Below are 20,099 nucleotides of genomic sequence, written 5' to 3'. Positions count from 1 at the left end.
AGAACTAGAAAAAGAAGAATAAACAAAGGCCAAAGTCAGCAGAAGGAGGGAAATAATGAAAATTAGAGCAGAAATATATGAAATGGAGACCAAAAAAAAAAAAAAGAAAACAAAAAAACAGTAGAAAGGATCAATGAAACTAAGAGCTGATTCTTTGAGAAGATAAACAAAATTGATAAACCCTTAGCCAGACTCACTAAGAAAAAAAGAGAGAAGTCTTAAATAAATAAAATTAGAAATGAAAGAGGAGAAATTACAGTGGATACCACAGAAATACAAAAGATTATAAGAGAATACTATGCCAAGAAATTGGACAACCTAGAGGAAATGGATAAATTCTTAGACTCATACAATCCCCCAAAACTGAATCAAGAAAAACTAGAGAATCTGAATATACCAATCACAAGTAAAGAGATTGAAGCAGTAATAAAAAACCTCCAAAAAGCAAAAGTGCAGGACCAGATGGCTTCTCTGGAGAATTCTACCAAACATTCAAAGAAGATTTAATACCTATCCTTCTCAAACTATTCCAAAAAATTCAAGAAGATGGAATGCTTCTTAACTCATTCTATGAGGCCCATATTACCCTGTTACCAAAACCAGACAAGGACAACACAAAGAAGGAAAATTACAGGCCAATATCGCTGATGAACGTAGATGCAAAAATCCTCAACAAAATATTGACTAACCAAATACAGCGATACATTAAAAGGATCATACACCACAGTCAAGTGAGATTTATAACAGGGATTCAGCGATGGTTCAACATCTGAATATCAATCAATGTGATACACCATATTAACAAAAGAGGAATAAAAATCACATGATCATCTCAGTAGATGCAGAGAAAGCATTTGACAAGATCCAACATCCATTTATGAAAAAAACTCTCAATAACATGGGTATAGAAGGAAAGTACCTCAACATAATAAAGGCCATATATGACAAACCCACAGCCAACATCATACTCAACGGGGAAAAACTGAAAGCCATCCCTCTGAGAACAGCAACAAGGCAAGTGTGCCTGCTCTCACCACTCCTATTCAACATAGCACTGGAGGTTTTGGCCAGAGCAATTAGGCAAGAAAAACAAATAAAAGGCATCCAAATTGGAAAGGAAGAAGTGAAACCCTTGCTGTTTGTGGATGACATGATCCTATACATGGAAAACCCTAAAGAATCCACCAGGAACTATTAGAAATAATCAATAACTACAGCAAAGTTGCAGGGTACAAAATCAACTTACAAAAGTCAGTTGCATTTCTATACACTTATAACAAACTAGCAGAAAAAGAACTGAAGAATACAATCCCATTTACAATCACAACAAAAATAATAAAATATCTAGGAATAACTTTAACCAAGGAGGTGAAAGACCTATACACTGAAAACTATAAGACATTATTGAAAGAAATCAAAGATGACATAAAGAAATGGAAAGATGCTCATGAATTGGAAGAATAAACATAGTTAAAATGTCCATATTACCTAAAGCAATCTGCAGATTCAATGCAATCCCAAACAGAATCCCAATGAGATTCATCACAGGAATAGAACAAAGAATCCTAAAATTTATATGGAACAACAAAAGACCCCGAATAGCTAAAGCAATCCTGAGAAAAAAGAACAAAGCTGGAGGCATCATAATCCCTGACTTCAAAATATACTACTAAGTTATATTAAACAAAAGAGCATGGTACTGGCACAAAAACAGACACACAGATCAATGGAACAGAATTGAAAGCCCAGAAATAAAACCACACATCTATGGACAGCTAATCTTTGACAAGGAGCCAAGAACATACAATGCAGAAAGGAAAATCTCTTCAATAAACAGTGTTGGGAAAACTGGACAGCCACATGCAAAAGAATGAAAATAGACCATTATCTTGCACCATACACAAAAGTTAACTCAAAATGGATTAAGGATTTAAATGTAAGACCTGAAATCATAAAACTTCTAGAAGAAAATATAGACAATACACTCTTTGACAGCAGTCTTAGCAACGTCTCTTCAAATACCATGTCCACTAAGACAAGGAACACAAAAGAAAAAATAAACAAATGGGACTACATCAGACTAAAGAGCTTCTGCAAGGCAAAGGAAACCATTAACAAAATTCAGACAACCCACCAACTGGGAGAAAATATTTGCAAATCATATATCTGACAAAAGGTTAATTTCCAAAATATATAAAGAACTCATACAACTCAACAAGAAAAAAACAACCTGATCAAAAAATGGGCAGAATATATGAACACAGACATTTTTCCAAAGAAGATATACAGATGGGCAACAGGCACATGAAAAGATGTTCAACATCACTAACCATTAGGGAAATGCAAATCAAAACTACAGTGAGATATCACCTTACACCTGTTAGAATGGCTATAATTACCAAGACAAAAAATAACAAATGTTGGAGATGATGTGGAGAAAAGGGAACCCTCATACACTGCTGGTGGTAATGCAAACTGGTGCAGCCACTACAGAAAACAGTATGGAGATTTCTCAAAAAATTAAAAATAGAAATACCATACAATCCAGCTATCCCACTACTGGGTATTTATCCAAAGAGCATGAAATCAACAATTCAAAGAGGTTAATACACCCCTATGTTCACTGCAGCATTATTCACAATAGCCAATACATGGAAGCAACCCAAGCGCCCCCAACTGATGAATGGGTAGAAATGTGGTATATATATACAGAGAAATACTACTCAGCCGTAAAAAAGACAAAATTGTTCCATTTGCAACAACATGGATGGACCTTGAGGGTATTATGTTAAGTCAAATAAGCTAGACAGAGAAAGACAAACACCACATGATTTCACTCATATGTAGAAGATAAACAAACACATGGGCAAAGAGAACAGATTAGTGGTTACCAGAGGGGAAGGGGGTTGGGAGGTGGGCAAAATGGGTAAAGGGACACTTTATTCATTTTATTTATTTATTTATTTATTTATTTATTTATTTATTTATTTATGAGGAAGATCAGCCCTGAGCTAACATCCATGCCAATCATTTTGCTGAGGAAGACCAGCTCTGAGCTAATATCTATTGCCAGTCCTCCTCCCTTTTTTTTTCACCAAAGCCCCAGTAGATAGTTGTATGTCATAGTTGCACATCCTTCTAGTTGCTGTATGTGGGACGTGGCCTCAGCATGGCTGGACAAGCAGTGTGGCCGTGCGCGCCCGGGATCCGAACTCGGGCCGCCAGTAGCGTAGTGTGCGCACTTAACTGCTAAGCCACGGGGCTGGCCCCAAGGGACACATATATATATGGTGATGGATAAAAATTAGACTATTGGTGGTGAGCATGATGCGGTCTTTACAGAAACTGATAAATAATAATGTACACCTGAAATTACACAATGTTATAAACCATTACGACCTCAGTAAAATAATTGGAAAAGAAAGATCTTAAAGTTAACAGAATTTATATGATTAATTGCACCAATGCACTAATTTTTCTCCAAGAAATTTTGGGGAGCTGACTTGGCATGGAGAGGACACATGTTTCCTTGGACAAAATTGTAGGAAGTCACATGCGGTATCCTTTAGTTCATGTTATCCTGTGCAACACCATGCAAGGAAGATCACTTTTCCAAAAAAAAAAAAATCAATCTCCCAAAAGGATTCTTAACATTCGTTGATATTTAAGCTACTACCTTTTGGAAGCATTTATCGGATCATCATCCTTACTCATTTCTCTTCTTTAGTGTTAATTTGTCTGATTCCTTCTCTATTTATTCTTTAATTTTTACCTAGTCTCTTGAACGTGACTATACATGAGATTGCAGCAGTTCTCCAACATCAGCTTCACGAAATTCTGCATCTTTTGCAAGAATCACAACTTAGATTCGCTACCTAGTTGCCTTGTGTTGTCAGATGTTTACAATATCCTACAATCAGTAAGAGACAGACAGAGAAAGTTGTGGTTGGTTGATCAGGCATAGTCAGTCAAGCCGAGCTGGGAGGTTATTTGAGAGGGGAACAATTTTACGAGTACTCAGTTCATCAGTGAATACTTTCACGTGATGACAAACTTTTCCTTCCTGTATAGCCATGTCTTAAAGGAATTTGGGTAATGAAAACTCAGATAAGGATTCCCTGATATTGCCTCTTTTTCTAACCAAGAATTCTCCTTTTGTTGGTTCAGCCATAATGGATTTAGGCTGAACCACATTTACTGTCATATAAAGGGTTAGCATTTGCTTGTCAGTTCCCAGTCTGGGCGTTGACAGATGCTAACTTTGCCTGATAAGATCAGTTTCATTAACTTGGTGCTCTAAATCAATGTCTCCTAAAGTCCATTCAGGCTGTTCTCCTTATAAGTATGCTGCAAACATAAGGAAAATAATTTTATATTTTATTAAAAACTACCGGTAATTTGATATCAAAAAAACTAAAAAGTAATGACATTAAATTTATTGTTTCTAGCAGTAAAGAGAATAGTTTATTTTTTGTCACATAAAAAGCCAGTAGTTTAATCAAAAAGCAGGACAAAGGGGGCCGGCCCAGTGGCGTAGTGATTAAGCTCAAACGCTCTGCTTCAGTGGCCCAGGGATCACAGGTTTGGATCCTGGGCTTGGATCCCGGGTGCAGACCTATAACCCACTCATCAAGCCGTGCTGTGGTAGCATCCCACACACAAAATAGAGGAAGATTGGCATAGGTGTTAGCTCAAGGACAATCTTCATCACCAAAAAAAAAAAAAAAAAAATGCATGACTAAGAGTAAAAGATTGGAAGAAGGTATTTATAATACATCCATCCAACAAAGGACTTGTACCCAGATTTAAAACCTAATTTTTTGAAACGAGCAAGACTTTAACAAGCATTTCACTAAAGAGGGTATCCAAATGACCAGTAGACATATGGAAAGGTGCTCATCATCAGTCATCAAGGAAATGCAAATTAAAATCTCAAGGAGTCACTGCTATACCTGGGCCAGATGGCTAAAATTAAAAAGACAGACAATACATGTGTTGGTGGGACTCTCAAAAATTGCTGATAAGACTATAAATTGTGTAGCCACTTTAGAACACTGCTTGACAGTGTCTGCTAAAACTGAAAGCCTATATACATTATGACCCAGCAATTCTACTTTTGAGTCTATACTCAACAGAAATAACTGCTATATCCACCAAAAAGACAGACAGGTATAAGCATTTCCACAGCTGCTTTATTAATAATAGCCTCAAACTGAAAATAGTACAGTAGAGTGGATGAATAAATGTGTTATACTCATACAATGGAATACTACATGGTAATGAAAACGAGTAAACTGCTGAGATATGTACCAATGTGGTAAAGAAACAAGACACCAAAAATATATGTTGTATGATTTATAGGAAGTTCAAAAACAGATGAAATTAATCAATGGTGATCAAGATGAGAACAATAGTTATCCTGGGTGGGGGGCAGTAGTGACTCAGAGGTGACACAAATGAGCCTTCTAGGGTGTTGGAAATGTTCTGTATTTTGATGTGGGTGGTGGTTACATGAGCATAAGTAAAAATTAATTGAACTGTACACTTAATTTGTACATTTTGTATGTAAATTGTACACACATAATTTATATGTTATACATGTAATATTATATTATATATACAATATAGGAAAAAAGCTAGCAGTGAGTGAAAATTATGTTGCTGAGGAACCTATACCTTCAAATGCATATATTTTTAATTCTTAACAATGTAGCATATTTCACGAGGGACAGAAAAGCCTAAAAATATTATCTTTTAATAAAAAAAGACTGGAAAGACATTTAATAAAATGTTAATAATGGGATCACAGGTTGTTTTTGTTGTCTTCTTTACATTTTTCAATATTTTTTCAATTTTCTATGGTGATCCTTCTTAATTTATTATCAGAAAAAAATGCAAATAACTTTTAAAGTATCTGCTAAAATGTTAACTAAAAGTAGTATCTCATTTAATTTCAATTCCTTGAGTTATAATGTTGACATTAAATATTTTCCCTTTTGTGTAATTTTTTTAATAAAAGAGAGAATTGAAAATTATGTCTCTTTGGGCTAATACTCTTTTGGATAATAGATTCTGAAGATATTTTTTCTTTTATTAAAGCCATATGCAAGGTTGTGTCTTTCTTGCTTTATCTGAAAGCAGTATAGCCCGGTGTTAAGTACGTGGTCTTGTGTCTGACTGCTCGAGTTCATAGACTCAGCTCTGTCATCTTCTAGTCCATGACTGTAGGCAACTGACGCACCCACTCTAATTTTCAGTTTCCTCTGAATTAGGGGTGATAATAGCATCCATGTCAAAAGTGTTGTAAAAAATGTAAGTAATTTTATAATTGTCATTGCTATGGTGTATGATTAAATTGTTTTTGCTCTATATTTCTGCAGGTCTAGTAAGATTGTTTAAAGACAATTTTGAAGGATATTTTACATTAAAAATTATTTAGTGTTCTCAGCTCTCAAAAGTTGCATAGCAGGGTTCTATCCAGCTGGTCTACAAGTCTACACTGGAAATCAGCAATCATCTGCGTTATCTAATCCTCATGACCCCGTGAAGTAGGCAGCACAGTACTCTCATTTTAGGCAAATGGACGCTGAGGCCCAAAGAGGTGAAAGGAGCCCCCAGAAGACAAGGAAGGGCCCAGAGTAGAGCAGACACCTTCTGACTCACAGTCTCGTCAGTGTCTGCCTCACCACATCACATTGGCTACAGTCTGCACAGGGTGATTTCTTTCTGGTTGAGTTCAACCTTTGATCCCTATATGCTTCTCTGGTTTCTCCTTTGATCTGAGCTGGGTCCTTCATTTTACTCCAATCTCCCACGCTATTCCCATCAATCAGACTGCTGATCACTGAACTTTCCCACATCCACACATGTGCTCGTAGTGGCCCTTTGCCAGAAGCGCCCGCCATTCTTCAAAGCTAAAATCACGTGCTTCATCCTTCATGAAGTATTTCCCAATTTACTTCATGTAGTACTCTGTTTAATTTAGTACTCTTTTGAATCCTGATAATCCTTTGTTTTTCTTCTTTCTCAGCACTTATAATGCTGTTTTGGATTTCAGTTATTTGGGTATTTGTCTTACCCTTACACTTCTATTATTTATCTTGAAACCTCTTATAGTACTCAGCATAATGGCTAAAAAGAGTAGAAGAAGGCTAATGGATACGTATTGAATGGATGAATGAATCGATGTAGCTGGCAATTAAGTACACATTTTTAATATATATTTACGAAACAAGCTTGGGGGCACATGCCATAACACACGAAACACCTCCCTTTGTCAGGATATTTGAATGTAGCAAATGACTTGCAGATTCTCCTTGCATTTCATTCATGAAAATTTTTCTGAGGTTTTAAAAATAGGATTCTTGCTCAGTTGTCCTTGGGTCTGATCTCATTAATATACTGGAAATGAATTTGCTCTCCTTTGTGGGCACATTAATTCCTACAGGCCACAGAGATAGGGCACTCATAGAAAATTCCCTGAATGTCAAATAGATCAGAGAGCTGGGCCAGAGCCCGTTGATGGCAGATATGCAGCCAACCTTTCCCCAGGTGGCCAGGATGCTCCTGCCCAAGGCAACATCATATTCAACTGGTTTGTTTCACAGACTCCTCAATACAATTAAGGAGACTGGTGGAAAAACACTCTTAGGTATGGCACAGTTGCTTATGTTATCTAATTCAAAATATGGTCCTAGAAATTGAGTTAATTATGCATTTCAATTTTTATACCTTTCAGTTTTTTGATGTCCCTTTTTCTGACCTATATGTTTCATATGGCTAGAGATACACTTGAAGTAATTTAGGCAGTGCATTTTATCTATTAAAAAATATTGAACTGAATATGCAAACTAAAAATATAAAAATAAATTTGTATTTTGAACCAAAGAACTTGCTCTTTTAAAAAATAAATTTTTGTTTAAAGTTTTTTAATTAGAACAAACAGAAGATTTCAGCTCTTTTTGGACGATGAGCCACTTTTTATTTCCTGAAATTCTCAGTAACACCAAGGATAAGTGGGTGTGAATTTTGCCAACAAGGAAGTGTGGTAGGGAATTTCTAGAGTATTACCAGAGATGAGTGTGTAGGAGCTTGGAGATGGACCAGATGAAACTTATGTAACAGCTGGCTAATTGCCGATCTCAGGATACTTGATGAGAAGAGTTGTGTATTAGTCTGAGTTCTCCAGAGAAACAAAACCAATAGGAGATTATATATAAAGAGATTTATTATAAGGAATTGGCTCACATGGTTTGGAGGCTGAGGACTCCCAAGATCTGCAGTCAGCAAGCTGAACAATGGAATAAACTCCAGTCCAAGCCCAAGTTCAAAGGCAGAGAAGACCAATGACCCAGCTTGAACACAGTCAGGCAGAGGGCAGATGCCTTCTTATTCACAGCAGGGTCAGCCTTTTTGTTCTATTCCGGTCTTCAGTTAATTGGATGAGGCCCACCCACATTAGGGAGGGCCATCTGCTTTAGTTAATACCAATTCAAATGTTAATCTCACCCTAAAACACCCTCAGAGACACACCCAGAATAATGTTTGACCAGCTATCCAGGCACCCTGTGGTCTAGTCAAGTTGACACATATAATTAATCAGCATAAGTTGTTTTAATAGGATCTCCCTCACTGCCCAAAACAATCAATTCAGCTCTTAAAGTTGAAGTCTGGGATAGAAAACTCACCTCCTTTGGGGTAGAGTGATGTGGTGAAAGAGCACAGACTTTGGAGTTAAATTGATCTGGATTCAAATCCTCCATCTCACCCACTTTCTAGCTATGTGATCTTGGGTAAATTAACCTCTCAATTTCCTTACTCACAAAGCAGAAAACATTGCAGATTCTTAGGGAAAAATATGTGTGATGTGCTTGCCACATACACCAGCATTCAATACATCATATCTACTTCCAGTAGTGTTTCCCTCAGGATTTATGTAACATTGTTCCAGAAAATAATTAGGTAACATAGAAAATAGTTTGTAGATGGAAGATGAATCAGAGTAGCTTGAATATAGTATTTTTTAAGGTATGTTGAGTGTTGTTTTAAAATCATTGAAGTGTATCTGTTACTGCCCAAGGGGGTTGTCTGCCAGCCGCAAGACACACCAATAGTCAAGAGGCAAAGTGGTAGGAGAGACAGGACTTGATTACAGCTTGCTAGCAAGGAGGAAGATGGCCGACTAATGTCCAGAAGAACCATCTGACAGAACAAAGACTACAGGCCAATTATATAGGGTGCTGGTCTCCGGGTGGAGGAGGCATCTGGTCTCTGGGTAGGGGCATCCATCTGATCTCCCAGTGGGGGCAGACATCTGGTCTTAGTTCCTGACAATCTTTTGTTGTACTGGATATGTAGCAGAGACCGGAACAAGGCCCTATATCCAGATCTTTCAGTTGTCTTCAATGACAGCTATCAGCATAGTCTCTCTGCCTGGGGGTCATCACACTCCTAAGGAACTCAAAAGAACAAAGTTATCGACTTATTGCAGCTAGGAGTGGCCATAAAATCTACAGAGCATGTGTTTCTCCTGGAGGGTGTATATCCAGCTGGGTTAGTTAATCAGAGGTTATTCAAAGTTACAATAGGATTTTTTTCTACAATATGGCTTATGTCAACCTTGTGTTGAGCCGGTATCATATCCACAACTTTAAACAAAATCTTGAAAATCATACCAGACTATGATATTAATATTTTATATGCTCCATGTTCCTCTATTATGTGCTTTGATTTTGAGACATCCTGAACCTTCAGTGGGTCACTGGTATACCAAACTTGGCAAGGCAAGCCAAGGCGAAAATAGGACGTGTCTCCATTGATGGACAATAAAGTGTTCCCTCTTGTTTACAGCACTCTTTCTCTATTAGGTCACGCCAATTTGGAGACTGAAGAAAACACGATGTTGGGACCACTTACGGGGCACTTTAATTTGGCGACATAGAACTTCATGTGCTGTTTGGGGTACAAATTCATTATGGCTCCGGTGAAAAGAACAAATGCTGACCAGGAGGGCAGATAGAACATTGTTTATCACATTATCCTGGTATCCCACTCCCTCTCAGCAAAGCTGGAACAAATAATCCAGACTCGGTTATAGTTGACATGGCTATAAACTCAACCCTAGAAATGAATTGTGGGGGTAGCAGTCACAGAACCCCTGTAGGCAACAGGGCCAGACCTAAGTGAAATTATGAAGCCGTGAATGTTGCCTGTGGGTAACCTTCATCTTCTATTTTTATACTATTTTCCTCTTTTCCAGGCCAACTTTCATTACGTACCTCCTTCTTTTTCAGTGCCCTCTCAAGGTATTTTATTCTTGTCACAGTTAAAGCTGATTTATATTTTGGAATCAATGACTTGATATTTTACCCTTCCGGGTGTATTTGGGTTTTAAAGATGGCAATTATAGAGCAATGCCCAGCAGAGAGGTGTATGTCCTACAACCTGGGCTTCATTTCCATCTCCACCAGTTATGAATCAGTACCTATCTTTTCAGAGTCTTGATTTACTTGATTACTGTAAAGTCAGGACAATAAAAATTACTTCCCAAGTTGAATGAAGATTAAATGACATAACATGTGTAAAAAAATGCTTTGGTAAGCCATGGATTCTTATAAACACTTTTAGTTATTTTCATAATTGGATCAATATCATTAACTTTTCCATTTCTTTCACAGGATTGCAAGCTCCTTGAGGGCCTGGAGGGGGCCTTATTCACCATTGATCCTAGGGACTGGCACTGTGCCAGGCATTTAGGAGAAATGCAACAACATTTATTAAATGAGTGAATGAATGTATGAATGATAGACCATGGGAGAAGCGGGTATTTTGAGATCCAATATTTTGCTGAGTATATCATCTTTATGTCTTTTCTGTTTCCAGACGGTCCTCATGAGAAGTACAATTCTCTTTCTTGATTGACCCTAAAAATGACAGTTTATTCGAAGTCTTCATCCCTATAAATGTTGGAATTATAGTTTATGAGTTCCTTTTTTTGCCTACCTTAAGCCAAAGTTATTGCTCCAAAGTAGGCAGGAAAAATCATTTGACCCTAAAACTCATACTTAAAGGGAAAGGCCAGTAGTATATTTTTAGTTCTTGCACTTACAAATTTTGAGCCAAAATAACCACTAGGCCTAGATATTGCAATAGAGCTACACCTAATAATTCTGCTGAGTGCCATCCTAAATTAAACCTCACTTCTATGATTTTTTTAAGTGTAATTACTTCAGAGAGTATAAAGAGCTAAAATTTGCCTGTGTGAAATGGATGTGAAAACATCTGCCTCCTCTTGTTATCTGTCTTGCAAAACCCCAGGCTACAAAAGCACTAGATGTGGGGTCCATCTTAAGACCCCGTGTGCTACGTGTCTTCTGTTTCCAGATCCATTCTTCCTCCTTCTCCATCCTGCTGTGGGCCCACGGAGTCTGGTCAATATAGACTGCTTGAACGGGCTCCCTCCCTTCCCGTTCAGATCGTGGTAGGCACAGGCAGGAGAACAGACTGCAGAAGGAGGATAAAGTTTGGGGAATTTATTTCCCTGGTTCCTTCTCTGATAGTCTACCGAAGGACACCGCTGATGCAAGGCTTTCTTCACATAGCTATCCTCTCTTAGAATGGGGAATTACTCCCTTCCTTTGTGTTACCAGCTCTAAACAAGATAACAGCTCCCTGTTGCTACAGGCCCCAGAGCACTCCACTATCTCTTGTTGGTTTCCTTAAACCCTGCCCACATCTTTGCATAGAGTCCCTTTGTTAAATGCTTCTCAGATGAACCAGTTTAAGCATGCCATCTCTTTCCTGCCAGGACTCTGACCCTACACCTCATGTGCAGAGAGAGCGTAGTGCATCTGCAAGTTGGCCTTTCTTAGATCCTTAAAAATTAGCAAAGGCCAGAATGGAAACCGTCTTCCACCCATTTCTCTGAGTAATTCCCTAACTACTATGGGACGTTTTTATGGCTCTAAGTTATTTCATAAATATCTACATGCATTCTTTCCACCAGTCCTGTTCGTGAGGTGGGTGATCATCAGTAACAGGATCACCTCATACGGGGGCTCTCGCAGTGTGGTCAGCATCAGCAGCAACAGCGTCACCGGGGAGCTTGTAAAAATATAAATTATTGGGCTCAGTCTCAGACCTACTGAGTCAGAAATTTTGGGGGTGGGGCCAGCAGTCTGTGTTTTAACAAGCCTTCCAGAGGATTCTAATACATGCTAATGTTTGAAAACCACTGATGTAACATACGGTTACACATGCATTTTAATGTAAGTAAATTACATTCTCTCCATTCTCCACTCCCTCAACCCCCACTCCACTGCAAAGGAATTTTTTGCTTTTCATTTTAGTGGTTCTCAGACTGAAATGCATTGATGCATCAGAAGGACTCATGAAGCTTGTTCAAAATCCCAATGCCCAGACCCCACACTGGATTCACTGAATCAGACTCTCAAGTTTGAGAACAACTGATTCCTCCATCAGCTCAAAATGGTGAGAAACCACAGCTGGAATAGATAGCACAAACCTGAAGGAAGAATGTACATGATCTGGAGGCTGTGTGCTCTGAGGAAACCAGTTACCTTTGGACCTGACTTTAGGTTGTTGCTTACTGGGAACAGAGAGGGGGTTTCTATTGCATGTAACTGGGTCATGTTTGTGGCAACTTTAGATGCAGACAAGAGCAGAATGTCTGATCTATGTTTTGAGGTGCCTGCCTGCCCATTCCTCTCTGTCTCAGAGACTCTACTCTCACCCATAACTCCTGTTAAGTGGTGATGAATAAATGACAAGCAACAGCATATACTGGAGTATATGAGGAAGCCATTTGGGTTAAAACTAATTTGGCCTGACTTTATTTTTCTAAAAGTGCCTGACATGGCCTGTTGAGCGTGCATTATATATCTGCTTTAAATACTTACCATGTCCCAAAGACAAGAATGATGCCATTAAAGATAGGGATGTAACTTCCCTGCATATCAACATTTCTTTAAGGATAAACATCTCTTCCTGGAAACTAAGGATTAATTACCAACCTGCTGTGCTCACCTTGTGACCACTGACCTGCTGACCACTGATCTGCCGTGCCAGATAAGCATCACGTGACAATTGTAAAAGGGACCTTCCTATCATATGTGATGTATGCTGCTTGTTCCAAGATGGTATAACCTCTCTGTACACCCCTCTTCTTTGGTGCCCTTCCTTCCCTGGGGAAGGAATGCCCCAGGCTAGTCCTCACATCTGGCTCATAACAAACTCACCTCAATTTTGATTTATAGATTGATTATGGATTATTTGTGTCAACATTTCACATGTCATACAGTTACCCCAGGCCACAGATAATGACGTCCAACCCAATTCATTGGCTGGCTAGCCACCAATCATATGCCTCTCTCAAAAATATGCAGTAAGGCCTTGCTACTCAAAGTGTGGTCTGCCGACCTGCCGCATCAGGGGATCACCTGGGATTCTAGAGACCCACCTAGACCTACTGAATTAGAATCTGCAGTCTACCAAGATCTCCAGGTGATTCACATGCAGATTAGTGTTTGAGAAGTGCTCGTTTAAGAGACATAGATATCTTAAAGTCAGTACATAGTGGACGCTTTAACCCCATCTAGAATTGGTGGTCATTTATGATCATACAAAGTTATGATGGATTCGTAAAGCAAGTCAAGAAAGCCTATCTGCTGAGAGAAGTTGGATATTTCGGAAGATAAGAAGAAACAGAAATTAAATACACAAAGAGACAGAGGAAGTAGTTTGGGTTCTTGAATTTTCTATACCAAGCTCCCTGAAAGCAGGCTTTCCTTCATTTTTTGATCTTGGATGTCCAGGAGATTTCTGGTTGCATCCTTATAATAAACCTCTCTCTTTACTTAAGCTAGCAAGAGATGACTTGCAAAGAGATGAACTAAATCACAACTAAAAAAAAAGTTAAAATGGAGATTTGGAGTCATTTTGCAGACCCTATATAGGTATCATTTATGAGTAAATGACCTTTTCTGTTTTTCAAATATTAAATAATACATATTCATTATAAAAAAACTCAAAATTTTCAGAGGGAAGCAAAGTAGAAAAAAAGATCTTTCTTCCCCTAGGACCCTTATTCCCATTCTCCAGAGGTAAAGAGTTAACAATGTCTTGTATAACCTTTAATAATTTTTCTATGTACCTATAATGCCCCCTGGTTTTTTTCCCCTTGGCACCAATAAAAAACCAGGAAGCTGATCATCTTATTATCAATATACCTAGAGGTATTTAATAATATCTGACATTTGTGTAACTCATAACTTTTTGAAATGCCCTTCTGTAGCTTTACTGTTAAAATAGTCCTTGGAGGCAGGCAGTAGGGCAAGCACTGGTACTGAAACTGGTAATAGTCAGCCATTAATGATTAGGTAGCAAGTAACTATAGTGTTGTTTTTTTTTTTTTCAATTACTAATTATAGCTTTTACTTGTTCTCCCACCCATTGTTAACTGTGCTGCTTAGGCAATATACTATCCAGCTTCCACTAGGTTCCTATAGATAACATCTCCCTGGCACCTGGGTCACCACGGTAATGGATGTTTAGCTGTTTTTCAGGAATTAGGCCCACTTTGTCCAGTTCAGGCTGGTTGAGACCACCAATCCATTAACTGAGTCTGCGCAGGTGCCCAATAAGTGACGTTCTGATGTTGAGAGGCTAAAAACTCCACCCTCAGATCGTGGGAATGCTGCCGTTTGGTGAACACGCATTCTATGAAGAGCCATGAAGCTGGACCATGCTTGGGCAGATCATCAATTACCTCATTTCTCATCCCCTCCAATCATCTATTGCCACACTTCAGACCACCTTGCCCCCTACCCCATAAATATCCCTGAGTCCCCATTTTCAGAGAGGCAGATCTGAGATTATTCTCCCACCTCCTCACTTGGGTGCCTTGTGATTAAATCCTCTCTCTTTGCAAACTTGTTGTCCTAGTGATGGCATAATCTTGCAGTGGGCAAAACAAACCTGGTTTGGTAACATTACTTTCATTGATTTGACATATGAATACTCTAAGGTTTAAAATCATGTCCTCTGTTTTCACTGAGGTTCACTAAATAAATAGTTGTGTGAGAGTTCCTGTTGTATTTGCTTTAAAATCATTGAGGACGTTATTCGTTAAGTCACATGTAAGGATTTTCTTTTTGAATTCAGTGCTGGGGAAAGACCATCACCCCAGAGAAACTGGAATGCCTCAGAAAGCCTGACAGAAAGGCTGAATCACTTGTTGTGTTTTTCACTTTTCCCTCAACTGCCAGGGTGCTCAGAGCCAAACTAGTTGTGGTTAACAACTGCTTTTTCTAGTTGGCATATTTTTGTTCTTTTCCTTGGTTATGAACTCCTACTTCTCTGTCACTATTTCATTGTATTTTTTGTTTAATTATAAGCTGCTTCAAGTATTTTTGTGGAGTAAGGAAGAAGTTTAGATAAATTTAACTGTTAAAATGGGGAAACTGAGGCACCAACGAAAACTTACCAAAATTTACTGAGATATTTGCTAGCAGAGCTAGAACCGAAATTGTGGTTTTCTAAATTCTAGTTCATGCAATTTCCTCTGTTCCCCGTGAACTAAGTGTCAAGCTTTTTCCCTTTAACCATGGAACATATTACATCTATTTTTAAAAGTATGGCAATTCTGCAAATGTCACACTAAACGTTATTTGAATTGAAAATGTGCTTTACCTTTTGAAGGCCATCCAGCTCTGCCTTACTTATTGTTCTCAAAGGCACTGCCTTCACATCTAAGGATCCACCCAGGGCTGGATGCCTGGGGTTTGCCAACAGGCGCGATAAAAGGTAAAGGTCCTATATTTCCTGCAGCACTAAATGGTCCTTCAAAAACACAGAACACCATTTTTCTGTCAGACTTTTTCCAAATGGATGGCAAATATCTACCTTGAATAAAAACATGTAAAAAAATAAAAAAAACAAAACACTCTGCCAGGCAGAGAGATGAGTCATGCTTTAACAAACAATCGATGTGAGTCCTTTTTTGTTGTTTTGCTCTGTTTTGAGAATTGTCATTTTCTTTCAGTTATTTATGAGGATTTTGAAGTCTCTGTATTTTAAAAAATACCCAATTTAATTTATTCTGTGATGAAATATAGCATGGCTTTTTTTTTTTTAATTTTTTTTTTAATTTTTTTCCCCCAAAGCCCCAGTAGATAGTTGTATGTCACAGTTGCACATCCTTCTAGTTGCTGTATGTGGGACGTGGCCTCAGCATGGCGGTAGAAGCGGTGCGTCGGTGGGCGCCCGGGATCCGAACCCCGGGCCGCCAGCAGCGGAGCGCGCGCACCTAACCTTAGCATGGCTTTTTATTTACCCTTTGTAAAAAGTAACAGAAAGCTATTGGGAAATCTTTTTCAATTCCGGGTGAAACATGAGCAGCAATGCGAATGGCTCAATGCCATCTACTGTCAAGAGCGCCCTCTGCTGGCTATTGCCTTGAATTTACAAAATATTCTATTGTAGACTTCTGGATTTCATTAGTTGACGAAATGAGGTTTTTAATGCAGTAGTAGAAAAAAACATCAGAAGGGGGGGAAAAAACCCAGAGATCTTATCTTAATAATATAAATAAGCAAATATATTACATATAATAGCATCAGGCATAATTTTACATGTCATGAAAAGAACGCTATGTTGGAACTGTAACAACATAAGAACATTTGTTCAGCAAAGATTTGTTGAATGTTTATTCCGTGAGAGGCACTCTGTCAGCATTGGGGTCACAAAGGTGATGCTGACACAACCTACATCAGGATCCCACAGTCCGGTGGGGGAGTCAGACCCACTAACAGACAGGTATGGTGTCACGCGTTGAGTGCAAGTGAGACGAGAGGAGGGACCTCTCCAGGATCCTGAGGAGGGAGCAGTTAGGGAAGGCTTCCTGGAGGAGGATGGCAAAGGAAGAAAAGGAAAGGCAAAGAAAAGGCGTTCTAGGTAGAGGAAAGAGAACTAGGTAAGAGAAAACAGTGCTGTGCAGAAAGGGTGCAGAACCACGATGATAAATTCAGCGTTGGCCAGCTGTGACTTAGCACAACGTGCAAGGCTTGCCCAGAGACGATGCTGGGCAACAGCACTTCTCGGGTGTTTTGGTCTCAGAGCTTTACATTCTTTTTTTTTTTTTTTTAAACAGTTTTTATTTATTTATTTTTTTGTGAGGAAGATCAGCCCTGAGCTAACATCCATGCTAATCCTCCTCTTTTTGCTGAGGAAGACCAGCTCTGAGCTAACATCTATTGCCAGTCCTCCTCCTTTTTTCCCCCAAAGCCCCAGTAGATAGTTGTATGTCATAGCTGCACATCCTTCCAGTTGCTGTATGTGGGACGCGGCCTCAGCATGGCCGGAGAAGCGGTGCATCAGTGTGCGCCGGGATCCGAAACCTGGGCCGCCAGTAGCGGATTGCGCGCACCCCACCGCCAAGCCATGGGGCCGGCCCCATCAGAGCTTTACCTTCTTAAAAATTATTGAGGCCTCCCAAAGAGCTTTTGTTCATGTGGATTTTATTTATTGATGTTTACCGTATTAGAAATTAAAACTGAGAAATACCTTTTAACTGCAGTTGGTTACTGTCACTGACTCTTTCCACTCCAATTCTCCTCCATCATGACTCCCCATGTGTTAGATGGCTTAGAGAGGCTGCAGGCACTTTTTGGATCCAGTCAAGGGAAAATTGAGCTGGAGATGCATTTGGCTTGGGTTTAGTGGGATGTATTTATGTGATTTGCAGCTGCTTAATTAAGTTATTGTTGACTCACCCAGTAGAGGAATAACTTCCGGAAATATCTCTATCCCACACTAATGTGTGGGATATTTATTGATGTTTACCGTATTAGAACCAAGAATATGTTCATATTTCAAGACATCTGGCCCGGCACTTCAGCAGAGTGTGTTGCAATATTCTATTGCACTCAGCACCAGAAGTTTGAGGGGAAATGGAGGAAAAACAAGGTTAAAAATGTGTGGGGCCAGAAGTTATCTGTGGAGAATTCTCCCGATCATCAAATATATTATAAATGCAAGCAGAGGATTTTGTTTTTATCAAAGACTAGTGAAAATGGAAGTTCTCTCCCGGCAGGAATTATGGTGCATTAAAGATGAAAATTCTTTGTAATCCCTTCCAGTAAGCAGTGGTGTTTATTTCCCCTCCTCTTGTATCTGAGCTGGTCCTGGGATTTGCTTTGACCAGTAGAATATGGTGGGATGGTGCTGGGTAACTTCCAAACCTGGATCTTAGGAGATACAAAGCTTTCCACTTTTGCACACTCAGAATGTTCCATCTTGGAACCCAGATGCAATGCTTTTAGAATTCCAATTCAGGAGGAAAGGCCATGTGGAAGAGAACCAAGTTTCTCAGCTGACAGCCAGCAACAACTGCCAGCCACCTAGTGAGCCATCATGGATGTTCCAGCCCAGTGGAGCTCTCTGATGATTGCAGCCCCAGTCAACACTACATTTAGCAGATGATCCACTCAGCTAAGCTCAGTCAACCCAGAATCATGCAACAACACATGGCTTTTGTTTTAAATTATGAGTCTCAGAATAATATGTTCCTCAGCAATAGATAACCAAAACAATTTTGCTTTGTTTGCATCAGAAGGAAAATAGAACAGACATAAAGGGAAGGAAGTTCTTTGGACAGAATAGATTTGACTATATTTTTAGAGCTAAGAGGAAGGAGTGAATAGAGAGCTAAAAGTACAGAGGAGAGGGGAGATATTTCAGCACATCTTTGGAGGAGACAATAATGAACTGGATTAAGGACACAAATTGAGGTACTGGCTTTGTATGGAAGGCAGGGAACTTACTTCATTCTATGAGAGTGGAAGAAATGAAGTCAGCAGGGGAGATGTTACTACTTAGCTTAGTAAGCCATTTATTTTAAAGCAGAATACTTAAATTTAATCTGTGGCCAAGCAAATAAGTATTTTTTATTTCATGAATTTAACTGGAATAAAAAAACATAGAATTTGATTCCCTATTTAAAAATAAAGAGAACAGAAAGAAGAGAAGACAACATCCTAAAAGGAGTAGAATTGCTTTGACTGGTTAAAATTTCTCAAACCCTTAAGTTGACTTCCAAGGAACACTTGTGGAATGCGTTATGTAGATCATTCTTTTAGGGCAGTTTGTAACAGTTTATTAACACAGAAAAACCTCAATATCTGTTTAAAAAAGTACAGGATGGACTTGAGTTGTGGGAGAAAAAAAAATCTTCACTTTATCCATTCACTCAAAAACACTTTTTCCAAATGGGCAGAGGAAATGAACAGACACTTCTCCAAAGAAGATATACAGATGGCCAATAGGCACATGAAAAGATGTTCAACATCACTAATCATCAGGGAAATGCAAATCAAAACAACACTAAGATGTCACCTCACGTCTGTTAGAATGACTATAATCACCAAGACAAAAAACAACAAGTGTTGGAGAGGATGTGGAGAAACAGGAACCCTCATACACAGCTGGTGGGAATGCAAACTGGTGCAGCCTCTATGGAAAATAGTATGGAGATTCCTCAAAGAATTAAAAATAGAAATACCCTGTGATCCAGCTATCCCACTACTGGGAATCTATCCAACGAACCTGAAACCAACAATCCAAAGAGGCTTATGCACCCCTATGTTCATTGCAGCATTACTCGCTATAGCCAAGAAGTGGAAGCAACCTGTGTCCCTCGACTGATGATTGGATTAAGAAAATGTGGTATATATATACAATGGAATACTACCCAGCCATAAAAAAGACAAAATCATCCCATTTGCAACAACATGGATGGGCCTGGAACCTATTATGTTAAGTGAAATAAGCCAGAAAGAGAAAGACAAACACTGTATGATCTCACTCATATGTGGAATATAAACCAAAACATGGACAGAGAAAACTGTATTGTGGTTACCAGGGGCAATGGGGGAGGGGGGATGGGCACAAGGGATGAAGGGAGAAATATATATGGTGATGGACAAAAAAAATGTACAACCAAAAATTTCACAATGTTATAAACTATTAAAACATCAATTAAAAAAAAAAAACACTTTTCGCTTTAAAATTTGGTAGTTAAAAAC

This window comes from Ceratotherium simum, chromosome 15, assembly GCF_057802395.1.
Source record: "Ceratotherium simum simum isolate JZ-2026a chromosome 15, ASM5780239v1, whole genome shotgun sequence".
NCBI classification, from domain to species: domain Eukaryota; kingdom Metazoa; phylum Chordata; class Mammalia; order Perissodactyla; family Rhinocerotidae; genus Ceratotherium; species Ceratotherium simum.
This window is presented reverse-complemented; position numbering follows the sequence as displayed.